At 41.0% G+C, this 14,644-nt stretch overlaps 1 protein-coding gene across 14 annotated transcripts in view; it reads left to right on the forward strand.

Annotated features, from left to right (window-relative positions):
• Positions 1 to 14,644, forward strand: part of USP34 (ubiquitin specific peptidase 34) — a 117,174-nt gene that overhangs the window by 8,707 nt on the left and 93,823 nt on the right. The window lies entirely within an intron of this gene.

The following is a 14,644-nucleotide window of genomic DNA, read 5'->3' on the forward strand; positions in this document are numbered from 1 at the left end:
TCACCAGAACTATTTGGTGTGTGTGTTTGGATACAAAGATGTGTGATGGTGTTCCCTTCTCACTGGATGGGACTGAGTTGTGAGGAAGGGATGGTTTCTTTTATAACTCCCAGTTGAATTGTGTTCCTTAAGTAATAATGAAAGGTACATAATACAAAAAGGATGTCAAGCTTGGTTTTTTAAAACGCTGCAGCAGAAATGAAAAGTGGTAGTAAAGAATGGGGTCATGCCCAAAATGTGTGAGCCACAGGCTGCCAGCAGCTTCCTTTGCTGCCCACAGAGCATTTGGGATCATCTCTGCACAAGAACAACCCAAGCAGGGTTTTCAGAGAGGTCCAGGAAACAGCATCTCCTTTCTTTTGGAATATTCTTGTTAAACCAAACATTTTTACATGGCCACACACTGGCCTTTGTCTTCATTTGCTCTGATGCTTACAAAATATAATTTGGTACCAATTGCATTACAGGTGACTTGGAAAGGGGAGTGACAGCAGCTCTCAGCGTGGTGTTTGGGAAGGAACACATGGGAAACTTCTGTTTTCTTCCTAAGAAGTCACCAACTGAGGGGTGGCAGAAGGGTGAAACTGAGCAGCTCTGCCATCAAAGAGGCATATTTTTAATACAAGTACATTAATCCCTCTGCAAACTGCTACAGTATTAACCCACACCCCATAACTGTGCAGAGCTGGGGATTTTGTCCAGCAGTGACCTTTGTGTAGGCCCAGGGTTATGTCCTGGGAAGACTCCAGGTCCTGTGTCCTGACTTTGTCACAGCCAGCCAGTGGTCCTGGCTCTGTGGCACTCAGGGGCTGGACACCTGTGGATTGATAAGCTTATTTTTTTGGCCAAAGTGTAAGTGTGCATCTGTGTATTTAACAGACCTTGCTATGCTTATGTGTGAGCAGCAGGCAATATTCTGTGGGCAGAACCAGCAGTGTTGGGTTTTTTGGTATATATTTATTTTTCTTCTCTTGTAGTATCTTGATTTTCAGCATTTGATCAGCATGTTCAACCCAGTAAATTCCCTGATCCTGAAGTTATTTCCTGAGAAGTAGTAATTTCAAGTTATGATTTGATCCAGGAACTCAGTAAAATGCAAATTCCCCTATAAAGTGCCCAGACTTTAGAGGAGTTTTTGCACTGTTAAGACAATCAGTTCAATCAGAGCAAACAGTCTTAATTTCTCACTGTAGGTTTCTTAGCATCATTTACATTATCCCAGGCAGGGTTTAATAGGAGTAAAGTCTATAGAGTCTGATTTTTCTTTAATTAATCTTCCACAATATAAACATTTTTAGTAGCCTTTAATAGAAGAAAAAAAGGGAAGACACAATGGGCTGCTTTTTAAGATAAGGCCACTTATTTACAAAAGGCTTAAGAACAGATTCTCATGGCATTAATTATAGGGGCTCATTTAAATGTGCACAAATTTTACAGGAAAAGTGCATTGAGGACATTCTGTGCTTTTATGTTAATCTACAGCGTTCTGTATCCCAAAATGAACCCTGATACACTTTGCATTCCTTGGTTTCTTTGGATGCCAGGTCTTGTCAGTCTAGGAGGGTTTATATTGAGTTTCATTTGTTCTTGAGTAATATTTACATTTCTGTGCTGTCCAGAGGCCCTGATCAGGACTGCTCTGTTTTGCTAGGCACTGCACGGATACCCAGATAATCTCAGCCCTAAAATAAGCCAGAAAACACAGAAATGTAACATCAGAGGTGGGTTTGGCTGTCTCAGGTCTCCTACAGGAGCTCTGCAGGTTGCTGTGTCCCACCTGGAGCCATGGGCATGGTTTGAGCTGCCTGTAGATCCACGCCATCCTTGCGAAGGCTTCGCTCCCAAGTCTTGAGGATGTGGTGCTCTGTGCTGAGTGTTTGTTGAGTGTCCTGGGAGTGCCTCTCCTTGGCTGAAAGTGCCAGTCTGGTTCTCAGACCATTCCTGAGTCAGCATCCTCACAGTCCTGGCTGTGGCGTGTCCCAGAGAGCCCAGCTCAGCTCGGTTGCTACGAGGCTTCCCTTTGGGACTGCAGCTGATCTTGATGTGTGTTGACTTAGAACCCCGCAGATGATTTTGGTTTAGGTTTGGTTTGTTCTTCTTGTTTGGTTTGGGTTTTATAAAAGTAAGAAACAAAGATTACAACATGGAAAAATAGGTTTTATTATGTAGTGGCAGCTGTGGTTTTAGGTTACCTTGGTAGGACTTGGTTATTCCCAGTTCTTGGTTTCTGGGAACAAAGTTTGTTTTCTTCCCAGCATTCTGCTTCACTTTTTAAAATTTTTACCTCTTTAGCCCATTTTTATTCCCAACCAGCTCTGAAGTCTTAAAAAATTAGTTCACACTGATTATTAGAGCCTTCTACATGTGATTCTACTACTCCAGCTTGCAGGCTGTTTTACTCATGTTTTCCCTTTAGTAAACCAGAAAAATAAAAACCCCCAAAGACCAACCCAGCACAAACCCCCCAGTTTACTGAAGCACAGAAGATGAGTGTGGACTCACACTGTTTTTCTCTCTGTTATCACTGTCAGCTGGCCTGCAGAACTGCTCACAGAATGATCAGGTCCATAAAACACTTGAGGTGCTGGAGTGCTTTACTGTTTGTGTAGTTTCAGGATAGTCCTGAATTTGGATGCTGGAGATTGTTGGCTTGGCTCCTTGTCATATTGTTCTGCCATGTAGGGAGTACCAAAAGTAGCCTTGGAGGTTGGGAGAGGGTATGTTTTACCTCGAGGTAGGTGAGAAATTGTGTTCCAACACATTGCAACTTTCAGTTTGCTCTTAGGGATCTGGAGAGGATCAATATTTTCTGTTGTGAGAACTCAGCTATTGAGGATGTGTTATAAAATTATTACAAATATTGCATCATTAACATCACTTGGTCTCCAAGAGCTGCTCTCACTTGTTCAGTGGTTACCTGTAAACTTCAGGATTGATTACTCAGTTACCTCTGGTGTTTTGTGCAGATCTAAGGTTTTAATTGGCTGTTTGATGGTTCCTGTTGTGCAAAACTGTAGGAGATGTCTCTGTTGCATGGCTTTTATTTTATTTATTTTTTTCCTTTCTAAAAAGATTCTTTTTTTTTCCCCCTTAAGTGGTATTTCCATGTTCAGAACATCTGCAGAGGTGCTATGGAGGATTTATTGGGGTAACTGCTCAACGTTTTGGACCTTTGCTGTCTCCTGTTGAAGAAATTGTTGTTTATAACACTGAATTTCAGTAGTTTTTTTCATGTTTACCTTCATCTTTGACCCTTTTTAAGGCAATGAGCAACCAGGCTTAAAGGAAAATGAAAATAACCTTTTCTTTATAGCAGTGTTGCCAAATTGCAGTTATGGACTGTGAAGTGCTACTCAAATGAACTGGAGTAAACAGAGGGCGAAAAATGGAAGGAGGAACTTGTATCCTCACTAATTGTGAACTTTCTAAAGTGAAAGGGAAGGTGACAGTAGGACAAAGTTGGTTTGTTTGTAATTGTAAAGCAGTTGAAGGAAAAACTCGGTGACTTTAATAGCTAAAAGGCTTCTATTTTTGGAAAGATATTTCAGCTTTTGTTCTGTACAATTATTTTGGTTCATGTTATTTGATGTGATCAGAAATGATTTTGTCCTGAGACTTTTTCCTGTTCAGGCTACTGCAAACTGGTTCCCTCTCACTGCTCAAGCTACTTGATCAGTGATGCTGAAGATGAGTTACGTAAGTCCCAGTCTCCTGAGTTTTGTTGTGAGTTACAGACCACTGACATGCATTTACCGAGATGCTTCTCTTTGTATATAGGGAAATCTTCCGTTGGATAAGTACTTGGAATAATATCCTTAATGCCACGAGGTTCTAGCACTCTAGTAGAGTGGATTAGTCAGTGGATAATTTCAAGAAAAATGAAGAAAGCAAGAAAGGAAAAGTATCCCTTGCTTCAAAAGATACTTGATCAGTGGAGAGTTTGAAGTCATCACGTTTCTCATGTAGGAAATCTTCCTGTTGGATTATTCTTTTGATGTGTTTGGTGCCTTGTTGCTTTCCCTCCATAAGGGTAGTTTTCAGGTCACCCAATTCCCAAGTAACTCCTGTGGCAAATCCAGGACAATGTGCTTTAGGCTATCTGGGATGTTGTTAGTGTTGGCTCTTCTAGCAGAGCAGCTCTTGGAGCTGTCCTTGGCTGTAGAGGTGGTGCAGAGCATCGTGGGGCACGGCGGGTGCCCAGGCTCTGTCACTCTGGGCTTCAGGGGGCAGGATCTTGGGGAGCAGACCTGGCTCCATTTCCCTTGGCCTGCCTTGGAGGTGATGCCATGGCTTTGGGAGATTGATGCCTTTGTCTGCTGTGGAGACACTTCAGGGCATCATGAGCCTCGCCCATTCCTTTAATTCATAGAATTCCTTCTTGTTTTTCTTCTGTGTCACTGCTAACGCAGACTTTCTATGTTAGAGGTTTTAATTCCTTGCTACTTGATTTCTTTGTCACTGCAGTTTGCTTCCATCTTTCTGTGCTCAACTAACATTGAGTCAGAAAAGCAAATCCTGGAATTGTGTTTTGTGTACAAGTGATGAGCAGGCTGTGATTTGGCATTTTAGTGATTGGGAGGGAAGATCAATGTTTACTTCTTGCTTCCTTTTATTTCATCTGTTTTCTTCTCTGAGTTTTTCAGGTAGCTAATAGGGATTTCTGCAGCCCAAGTTACGCCTTTGTAGTTGTCTGGATGCTGGAACAATGTGAAAAAGATTCTTACCATCCTCAGGAGCAAGTGGTTGTGCTGATTACTCAGTACTGCTTGTAGTAACAGCATGCTGCAATTAAACAGAGTTGTGGCCATTTAATTTCTGTCGTTTAAGCTTATATTGAGGTGATTTCTTCTTTCATTTTGTGCAGCAAATTGGCAATTTCTCGAAAATGTGAAGAGGTGAGAAGCCATTCTTTCCACTTTGTTCCTTTCCTTGTATGGGAATTGATTTGCCATCTGAATGCTAAACATGGACATGCAACTATGAGGATTTCTGTGGTGTTCTTAACACTTAGTAAAAATATCCAGCTTGTTGTAGATTTACAAAGTTTTATTTCTGGAGTTCAGATCCAGCACGTCTGGTGGACAGTGAGCTTCTCAGGGGAACTGTGGTCCAAATGCATTGCAGTTCGGTGCATTTGTATAAAACTGCTCATGAGATTTAGTGCTGGAACCAGCTGGAACTGGTGGAAGAAGTTGAAACTTGTCAGAAAAAAATCCTTGTGGAAAATGCACCTTTGGGAGTTGACCTTTAGCTAATTTGTAGAAGGGCTGTGAATAAGACTTGATAAACCTGTGACAACTGAGATTTGTTTGTAGATCAGCATCCCTGCAGATCATTGGTTCTCATCATAGATGTGAGTGGCAAAACTTTTTTTGCCTTTTTCTACACTTTTCTTTTTTTTAAGAAGCCTCCAATTCATTGCACTGACTTTCACTTGGGTTTTTAATCCATGTAATTGTGTATCGAAACATGCTTTGTGCTGTTCAACACTCACTGTCTTTATCTTCCTTTTGTGCTTCTTGGCTCATTTTTGGGGGGATTGGATAATTTTTAGCAAGAGTTTAATTTCATCTTCAGGAAGTGCTCAGTTGCCTATTCTATTATTCTGTGACACATAATTATTAAATTCTTCATAATTTAGGTTTCGATACAAACCCCATGGTTTTCACCAGCAGTGAAATTACTTTTAAGTGGGTGTGAACTGAAAAACTGTTATTTTTCAGAGTAATTTTCTGTCTGTAGTCTCTGTTCTTTGCAAATCTCGTCATCAGATTTCACTCTAAACTCTGTGGGCATCAACAAAACTGACAGTGCTTTTACATCTGTGCTCTGTATGCTTGGAGAAGCTGAGAACAGTGCTGGAAATGGACAGTGAGGGATTTGCTAGGGAGGGCAGCTCCAGAAAAACTGTAGAGGGGCCAGAATATCCATATCTGCTGAGGAATTTGGGAAATGGGCTGTTTGTGGAAGGCACCTGTGTTCTGGACAGGAGGTGTGTGGTGGGATTGCACTCTGGGCTCGCAGGCAACAGCTGATACGAGACTGAAAACTTTATTCTTCCTTCTTGGAACTGTTATGGGATAACACTGGGGAGGGAGTGTGAGCTCAAAAGCTTGATAAAAATAAGTTCTGCTTAGTTGAAGGCCGGTCAATGCAGTAAATCCTTGTCTGTACTCACTGGTCTCTGACTTCTTCACAGTTTACAACAAACTGTTGCTGGTTTACTTAGGGCTGAACAACTTCTCCCTCTGAGCTACCTTTTTTCCTTAATATTTGAAGTGAAACTTGTGTCAGAGTATTTCAAGTCCTAAGTGTCAGTGCTTGATCTGCTGATGTAATATTTAGAGTAGATGCAGTCTGATCAAGCTGATCAGAAATTGAAATCATCTTCCATCAGCATCTTGGAAACTTGGTGGGTCTGAACAGCAGTGCCAGTTTGAGTCTTTCCAGAGTGACTTGGCTTTGAACTCAGTGTAGCCACAGCTACAGATACTGCCCCATGTGTACTTGCTGATAGGAGACCTGTAAAAACATTTGTTTATATCAAAATGGCATCCATAAATGTGTTTTCTGGTCGTGGGGGATGCTTGTCATGAAACTTAACTGCTCTCTTGGATATACTTGTATGGACCCTGTGCATTGCTTTCAGCCATCTCTTATTTCTCTTATTTTTTTCAGCCTATCAGCTTTTAAAAATAATTGTTTTAGCCAATTAATTACCTAGCACACCATGTGCTTGAAAGAATTACTAAATACAGATTATCTGGCACAAAGGAGTAGAAAATTTGAGTGTATATCTGAAAGTTGAGAGAGACAGTGACTTCACTGCTAGCCTGCCCTTTCTTAGAATTTTTTTGTCCTTTCTGAATGAGTGTTGCTTGCACCTGTGCTGATGGAAACAAATAAAGCCTTGGAGTTCAAATGCTGAGCAAGCTCTGCCTGGGCTTTCAATGAACTGCCCGAAGCTCCATTGAGGATAATGACCCATTGCCCATTTACCTCTCATCTCCTTGTTTAAGCAGGCTTAAATATACTCTGTAAGAAATGAATTAATCATATTTGCCTCTCTCAGATTTTGTCCCTGAAACCTGGAGCACAGTCATTACATGCTTTTATTGTAAATCTACTGGTAATCTGTAGCTTCTCATGGGCCAGGGTGGCTCAGTCGTGAGCCTTTTCTTTCTGGTTGTGGGGGAAAGCTGCTGTTGTTGTCTAAAACTGATTCACAGCGTGCCAAGTAGTACAGCTGGACTAATTTGCGAAGTTCTCCCTTGGAAATAGAGCGCTTCCTGGAGTAGGTATTTTAATTTTTGCATTCCTTGCTACTGCTATTTAAAACTAATAGAAAACCTCTTTAGTTTTTGGAACCCTGTTCGTACAATTAAATCTTGGTTCTACTTATAGTTTGATAGACTGAGTTCTGTGTCTTCACCTTAAAAGTAGTGTTTTAAAAGAAGTTCAGAGCTGGAGTATTAGAGAAGAATTATTCAAGCCCAGAGTCATTCAAGTACTGATACATTATGTTATTGAAAGGAAAGAATGCAAGTACTCTCTTGTAAACTGAAGGCGAGCAGTCCTTTATCTGAGCAGTAGTCTTGGCATTGACACTGTCAGCCCTAGCTTTGAAATTTACCTTGGGATAATTAGTGATATGCTAGGAAATGCTCAAATTATGCAGCGCTTGTCCAATCCTGCATTGATTCCTTAAGAAACTTGCAGTGGCTGTTGTCAAAATATTATGATGGGCAGCCTGACTTTCCACATCTAGTATGTGTTTTGGTGATGTCAGGCAGACTTGATTGTGGAAATACTGCCTAAATTGAGCTGGGGTTTTTTTGTTTTGTTTTGTTGGGTTTTTTTCTTAATTAAGAGAGGAACTATGACACCTTCAATACAAAGCAAAAAAACACAGTCTTCCCAGAATTGTAACATCTTGTCTTGGAGTCAAAGACAATTCACAACACTGAGTTAAAATACAACTCTGAAATAAGACTGCTACTTTTTTGTTGTTTTTTAAACTCCAGCGAGTGGCACAGATGCTTTGAAATTGCTTTGTGAGCTTTTTTCTTTAGTAATATGTAACTTTCCTTTCCCTGGAGAGGGAGGACTGCAATATCTTGAGAATCCCAAGATAACAGAAGCATTAGGAGGTGCAGTGTAGAGATCACACAGATCCTTTCATGGACTCCTTCTGTCTGACATGACTGACATGGAACCAGTGCTGATGAATGCTGCTGGACCCAGGCTCAGCCCTGCTGTGCTGCAAGCCTTCCATGGAAGTGCAGCAGCCTGGGCATCCCACTGGCCAGGAGCAGCTTTGTGCATTCCTGCTGGGCCCAGGGAGCCCTGTCAGAAGCTGGGAATGTGAAAAGGACAATGTGGAGACTCCTGGTCAATCTTCTTGGGCCAGCAGAGCAAGATGCAGTTTGGCCCAGTTTATTCCATTCCCAGCCAGATATCCCACAAGCTGGTCTTACCCATTTCCTACTGGTGTTTGATCAAAAAGGCCATATGTGTTTACACATATGTTTACACAGTGTTTGACTGATGGAAGCTCATTCTGCTCCTTGAACCTGTGATGGGAGTGGAGTCTCCTACTTCTCTGTATCCATGCCACTCAGTGCTGCATGGGATACTGCTTGTTCCTCATTGGCATAACCCAGCCTGAACTGTGTGTTTCACATTCCCATTTTATCCTGGCCAGATTTCCACTGTTAGGCATCTGTGGATTCAGTATTGGTAAACTTTGAGCTGTGGCTCAGTGAGAGGGAGAAGTGAGTTTACATAATACAGTAACTTAGGCTGTGGCTTTGGTGTGGTGCTGCTGCTAGACCTGGCCTGGCTCATGCTGCAGCACAGCTGTTCTGCATGTGAGATGCTGTGTCTAAGAGTTTATTTAGGTTGTGGTTCACTAGGGTAGTTCTGGGTAGGAGTAGCTCCAGTGTGCTGGCTAAATCTGTGTGTTTCTGATAACTGGCATTTGACTGCATTTAAAACAATGTGGCAAGTTCTCTTTGAGAAGGTGGAAGTCCGAAGATGATCTCGAGGATTTATTTTTTGGTTTAGGTGGACATTTGCAGCCATTCTAAAAGGAGGCATTTTAAACCAAAGCAAATGTGGCCTAGCATGATGAAAACTTCAGGGTGGCATCACTCCTGCAAAGTGGCAATTCTTAAATTGCATGCAGCTGCCCAGAACCAGCTGCTGCTGTTTTGCTCCAGACTGCATTAACTTATTATGTTTAAAGGACAACAGATGTTTGCTTGAGCAGATAGGGAGGTGGGATGGGAAGGGAAATGTAGAGATTCAAAGAGAGAACTTGTTGGTGTTTGCAGAGAAACAGAAGATAAAGGCAGCAGTTACCTGAGGTAGCTGATTTGCCCTGTTCTGGTGAAGTTGCATCTTGGAAGTGCTGTCTGGTTGATGAACATACCAAGGCTGGTTCTGCTCTGTGCTGTGCACTGGAATGCTGAACTAAAACTCCTCAGGCCCTTCTGATCGCAGGGTGGCTCTGAGGAATTACTCAGGTGCTGAATAACCAGCAGATGATGTTGGGCCACCAGTTGAAACTGCTTTTTCCTTGCTCTTTTGAGTAGCTCCTGTATTTCCATTCTTAAGAATGCAATATTGCTTAGACTTACAAACATTTGCCAGTTTTGTTGAAATTGCCTTTGTTCAAGTTTGTGTCTGACATGATCACAGTTTGTTTTTTTCTGAGGAAATGAGAGTCTTAAAGTTGCTAATTCCTGTCTTTAAGCCATTATGTTGCCTTCAAAATATTTAATATTTGTATACTTCATAGTCAAAAAGTTGCAGGAAAGCAATCTATTTACCAGGCTGTGATATTTACAAATACAAAAAGTTTGGAGTTCAGTGTAGATTGAAATGAATTGAGGTGTGTTATGGGGTGGAGATGGTTGTAGTTATCTGTAATGCTCTAGTGGTGTGATGAGCGTGATCATCAGGGTAGCATCAAAGGTACTCAAGCACCTTAACCAGGCCATTATAGAATTTTATTGAGGTAGAGTTTGGGGTTACTGATCTGATTGTTTCTGGCATTTGAACAAGTGTCTCTAATACCAAAGAATTAGCTTTCTGTATTTTCTAGTTCCTTCTGCAGTTGTGTTTCTCTTTGATTATGTGTATCTACTCAGTATTCTGGGATGCTTTTGTGTTATGGTGACTAAGAGGCAGAAAGGAGACTTTTTCCTCACTGAAAAGTTGTAGGGAACTGTTTGGATAGTTGAACTTCAAGCTGACACTGTCCTATGAAATACTTGTCAAGGATGGCTCCATAAAGGTCAGGAAGAACTTTGGTGAAGCAATCTAAGGCAGTCATGAATTCTTTATAATAAAAAAAAATGTAATTCTAATAGGTGAAGGTAGAAAGGCAATAGGAGATGCTGAGCTCTGTGGCTATCATATTACATATTGTTGATCCTAAGCAAAAGAAACCCCCTACTAATCACTGAAAACATCCCAATTCATTGAAAAAAATGTGCTGGTTCTCTGTGTGAGCAGTGGTACACAAAAAGTTGTACATTCTTATATGTATATACATAAAGATTTCTTTCAAGATTAGTATTATTGCTCCTAATGCTGCTTTGTTTAGTGTATGGCTCATTTCCTCTGTTTATTCGGTATCAGTGGCCAATTTCTGAGAATAATGTTCATTCTGCAAGTGATCTGGGCTTTCCCATGAGAAGCTGATATCAGATGAGGCTTGGTGGAGGAGGGGGGAGGGAGCACAATCCATATGCAACTGGATCTTGTCACAGTTTGGAATTTAGAGAAATTAGAGTTACAGATCTTAAAGAGTGTTGTATTATTTACTTCTGACTCTGGTCTGTTGCTGGAAGTAGAGAAAGTACGCTTTTAAAAATGATTATTTTTGCTTGCCATTTGATTTTGTACTTGGTATGATAAGTGACCTTTGGATATAAGATATTCCCCGCAAGTCCAGCATGATGGTTGTCCTTGAGGTCTAATTACAGTGTGTTCCTCTAGCTCCCAAGTTCTTGCTAAAAATGCACTTAGGAGCTTAGCTTCCTTTGGCCACAGTTGTATTTTGAAATTGTATTGCCCTCTTCTTTGCAGTTGATCTGTATTTTTCTCATCTTCTGTCATTTTCTTGGTTTAGTCAATTTATTTATAGGGGTCTTTATGAGTTGGGGAGCTTGTGTTGTTTGTAGCACTGTAACACACTTTTAGCAAATCACCCTTCTGTGAAAGATTAGGTAAATCACCCAAGTTTTCATTTAGGGCCAGCCAAGTAAAACAGGAGAGAGGGGAAACAGCAAGGAAAATACCTTTTTTATTTTTTTTTCTATGAAATGTTTTAAATTTTTACTTTGACCATGGTGTGTTTTGGCTTCTCCTCAGCTACTTGAATAAACAATTACACTTTAAGTCAGTCTGATATTTTTTTTTTAAGAATATCTGGAAACTTATACACTTATAAGTAAGTATAAACTTATAGAAGATACTAAATCAGGTTAGTTATGAGCTCAGCTTTTTGTTCTGTGGTTTTACTGTGATAAAAAGATCTGTTAACCATCTTGTGACTTCTCAGTGAAATGAGTATACCTTGCAAGTACCCCATTTCCTGCATTATATTGGTAGAATATATTTAGCTGGAATTTACCTGCATCCTAGTTTTCCTTCTTTCTGCTAGTTAGTTCTGTGTTTAAAGCCTTTAATATCCTGGATTTTTGAGACTCTAATAGTAACCACATCTTTGCCCACAGATGAGCAATATGGGGGTGAAGTTGCTCCAGATGGGGCGGGGCAATTTTACAACTCCGGTTACTCCAAAGGTGTTTACTTCTCCCAGCTTCACATTCCTCCCACTTCCCTTCCCAGCTTCCCCTGCTCATAAAGTGCCAGCCCGAGTATTCCTCGGCTTACAAAGCCAACAAGAATGTGAGTAGTTTTCAGCTGGATTGGCCAGTTGGATTTGTGCAGTTCCTACTCTGGAATGCTGATGCTGTTTGAAATGTGTGGTTACGGATGCCATTGTAGTGTGGGTCTGAACTGGGATATATTGATTGTGAAATTGCATGTAGTGCAGGGTGAAAGGTGTTTGTGTGCATGGAATGTAAGAGGAAAAAGGAATGACTGGAGGGTGGGAAAGTCTAAGAGGCTTTAACTGAGCAGAAAGTGTTGGTAGAGCAAATTTAAGGAAGGAGAAGAAAGTTGAGCTCAGAGATGGGGAAGGAGAGAATCTCTAACGTTGCTGCCTTGCGAGTTCCTGGAGAAAGAAGCAGCCTCTGCAGACAGGAAGGAGCTGAGCCTAGGATCGGACTGCCACTGCTGAGACAGAAACTTAGAGATCCTGGAATGCCTGGCTGGAAAGCTCTGGAGCACATATTATCAATTCTTATTCATGAGGGCACTCAGGCTGCTGCTTTGATGAGGTTTGGAGGCTCTTCGAGGACACAAGGGTAACTTTGTGTATCCTGTGGGAATCACTGTTTTAGGTGTGAAACTAGGGAGAAGTCTTATCTACTACATCAATTTGCAGGCAGGAGGCTTGGTGCAGTAGAAGTTTTTGTAAAAGTTTGACAAGATTGTTACTGCTGGATTTGAAACGGTGAAAGTGTGAGAAAGTGGGGAGGCAGCAGATTGAGGAGGTTCCTGAGGCATGGCAGCATGCTGGAGTATGGGAGAGAATAAAGGACAGGATTTATTCTTAAGTGAATGAGTCTGGTTTATCTACTGGCCCCTTCAAGGTAGAAGAAAGCTAATTTAAAAGGAGAGGCAAACATCATGATTTGTAAGTGAAATTGTGCAGCAAGGAAGTTCCTACAGAATTGATAGAAATCAGAAATGCCCAGGAATGATAATGAGTGTGTTTATTCCTGTTGCTTTTCCAGCTGTACTTTTTTCAATTAAAAAATTCTTTGAAATGCTTCAGAACCATTTGTATCTCTACTTTGAACTGTATGTGCTCCTAAACAGAGGGGCTGTAAAATCAGGAGTATCCACAGAGCTGATACTCAGAGGAACTCAAAGGCCTGTGATTGAAATTTTGGTTCTGAGGACAGAAATTAATTGAACAAGATAATTTCTGCTAAGGAGCAAAAGAGAACTTGAGCTAAGGTCCAGGAGGAGAAGCCCTTCCACATGTGTCACTGCACCTTTTGGTGGTGGCACAGACTTTGCTACGTTCCATGGAAAACTGCAGCCTCAGTGTGCTTCCTCCCGCTTGGAGCATCTTGTCTTTTCAGGAGTAAACACAATATTATTTCTAGGTACAGAAACACAAAGGGAAATCACATCTGTAGCCACTGTATTAATTATCAGTGATTAAGAAATAAGACCAGTTGGTCAGTGTGTGAGATGTAGAATGCATAATCAGGAAAATAACAGGTTCTCCAACTTGTGCAAATACCTCCCCATTTTTTGACCTGGGGCATTAGTTTCAGCATTTCCATAACTTCTCTATTCTGTCTTCTTTACATGGCAATTGTAGCTTTTAAGGAGCCAGTTTGCTTAACTTTCGGTTCTTTATAATCTCAAAGAAGGAAATCTAGGAGCGAGTCAAACTTTTGCAATGAAAACGCTGCTCTGGAAGTTGGAGTTACTGTCCCACTTGTTAGAGTGGGGTGATGTGGGGATGAGGGAAGTGTTAAAAGTGTATGTGTAAGATCCTACAAGGTAAAATCAGCTTTGTTGCTACTAAATTGTAAACAATTTTTTTTTTTTTTTGGTCAGGTTTAAAGGACTTCATCTAGTGAAACAATGCTCATAAAACTGGGAAAATGGAAGCTTTATGAACCTTTGATGCTGGGCAGGGTTTTTTGGGGCTTGTTTTTTTTTAGGTACTGTCTATAGCTAAGGATCTGTCTTTGGTGGTAAGCTTGACCTAAATTGTGTGATGGAGTTCTTGGTTTCTTCAGTGCTGTGCTTTGGCTTTCAGAAAGTCAACTATCCTGGTAATTCGTGGTGTTTAAAATAAAAGGTGATATTGAGTGATACCCATGTTTTAGTTTGCTTCTCCATCTTGAGCTTTATCCAGTGTTGTGTAGGGTCTTTAGAGCCTTACAGGAGTGAGACAGAAAAGTGGTTTTTAAGTTTGATGGTATCCTGTTCAGAGGCTTTTTGGGTGTTTTTATATTTGTATATATGCATATGTATGAAAATGTGGATGTATGTGCATGCGTGATGTCCTTATTTCAAAGAAGTCATAAGTATTTGTTCATTGTGATTGTTCTGTGAAGTGGTTTTCTTCTGAACTTTGCTTTCTGATCCATGCCCACAGACTTTCATTAGCTTTAGTTTTTGGAAACCTGTATGGATGGATCACACAGGACCTTTCAAGGCTGAGGTTGGAGAGGAGGTTAAGGCAGGGATGCTGAAGAGCTCACTGCTGTTCGAGAACCTTTCCCACAAAGTTTGCTTGTGAAGTGGATTTATGAGTGTGTAATACTTGAAATTTCAAGTGAAATGAAAAAGATCTACTTAAAAGGAATGCTGACCTTGATTTGTGTAGCAATTAGATAATTGTACAAATGTTTGGAAATTTAGGACAAGGAGGAAGCAAGCAGTGTGCACTGGTAGTTGAGGAAAGGTGTGTGGCCAGGAGGCAGAATCCAGTGCCCTGGGATATAATCAGGTGCTGTGTAAGAGGAGCTGTGGACCT

The sequence above is a fragment of the Cyanistes caeruleus genome, chromosome 2, assembly GCF_971803275.1.
Source record: "Cyanistes caeruleus chromosome 2, bCyaCae1.hap1.1, whole genome shotgun sequence".
NCBI lineage: Eukaryota > Metazoa > Chordata > Aves > Passeriformes > Paridae > Cyanistes > Cyanistes caeruleus.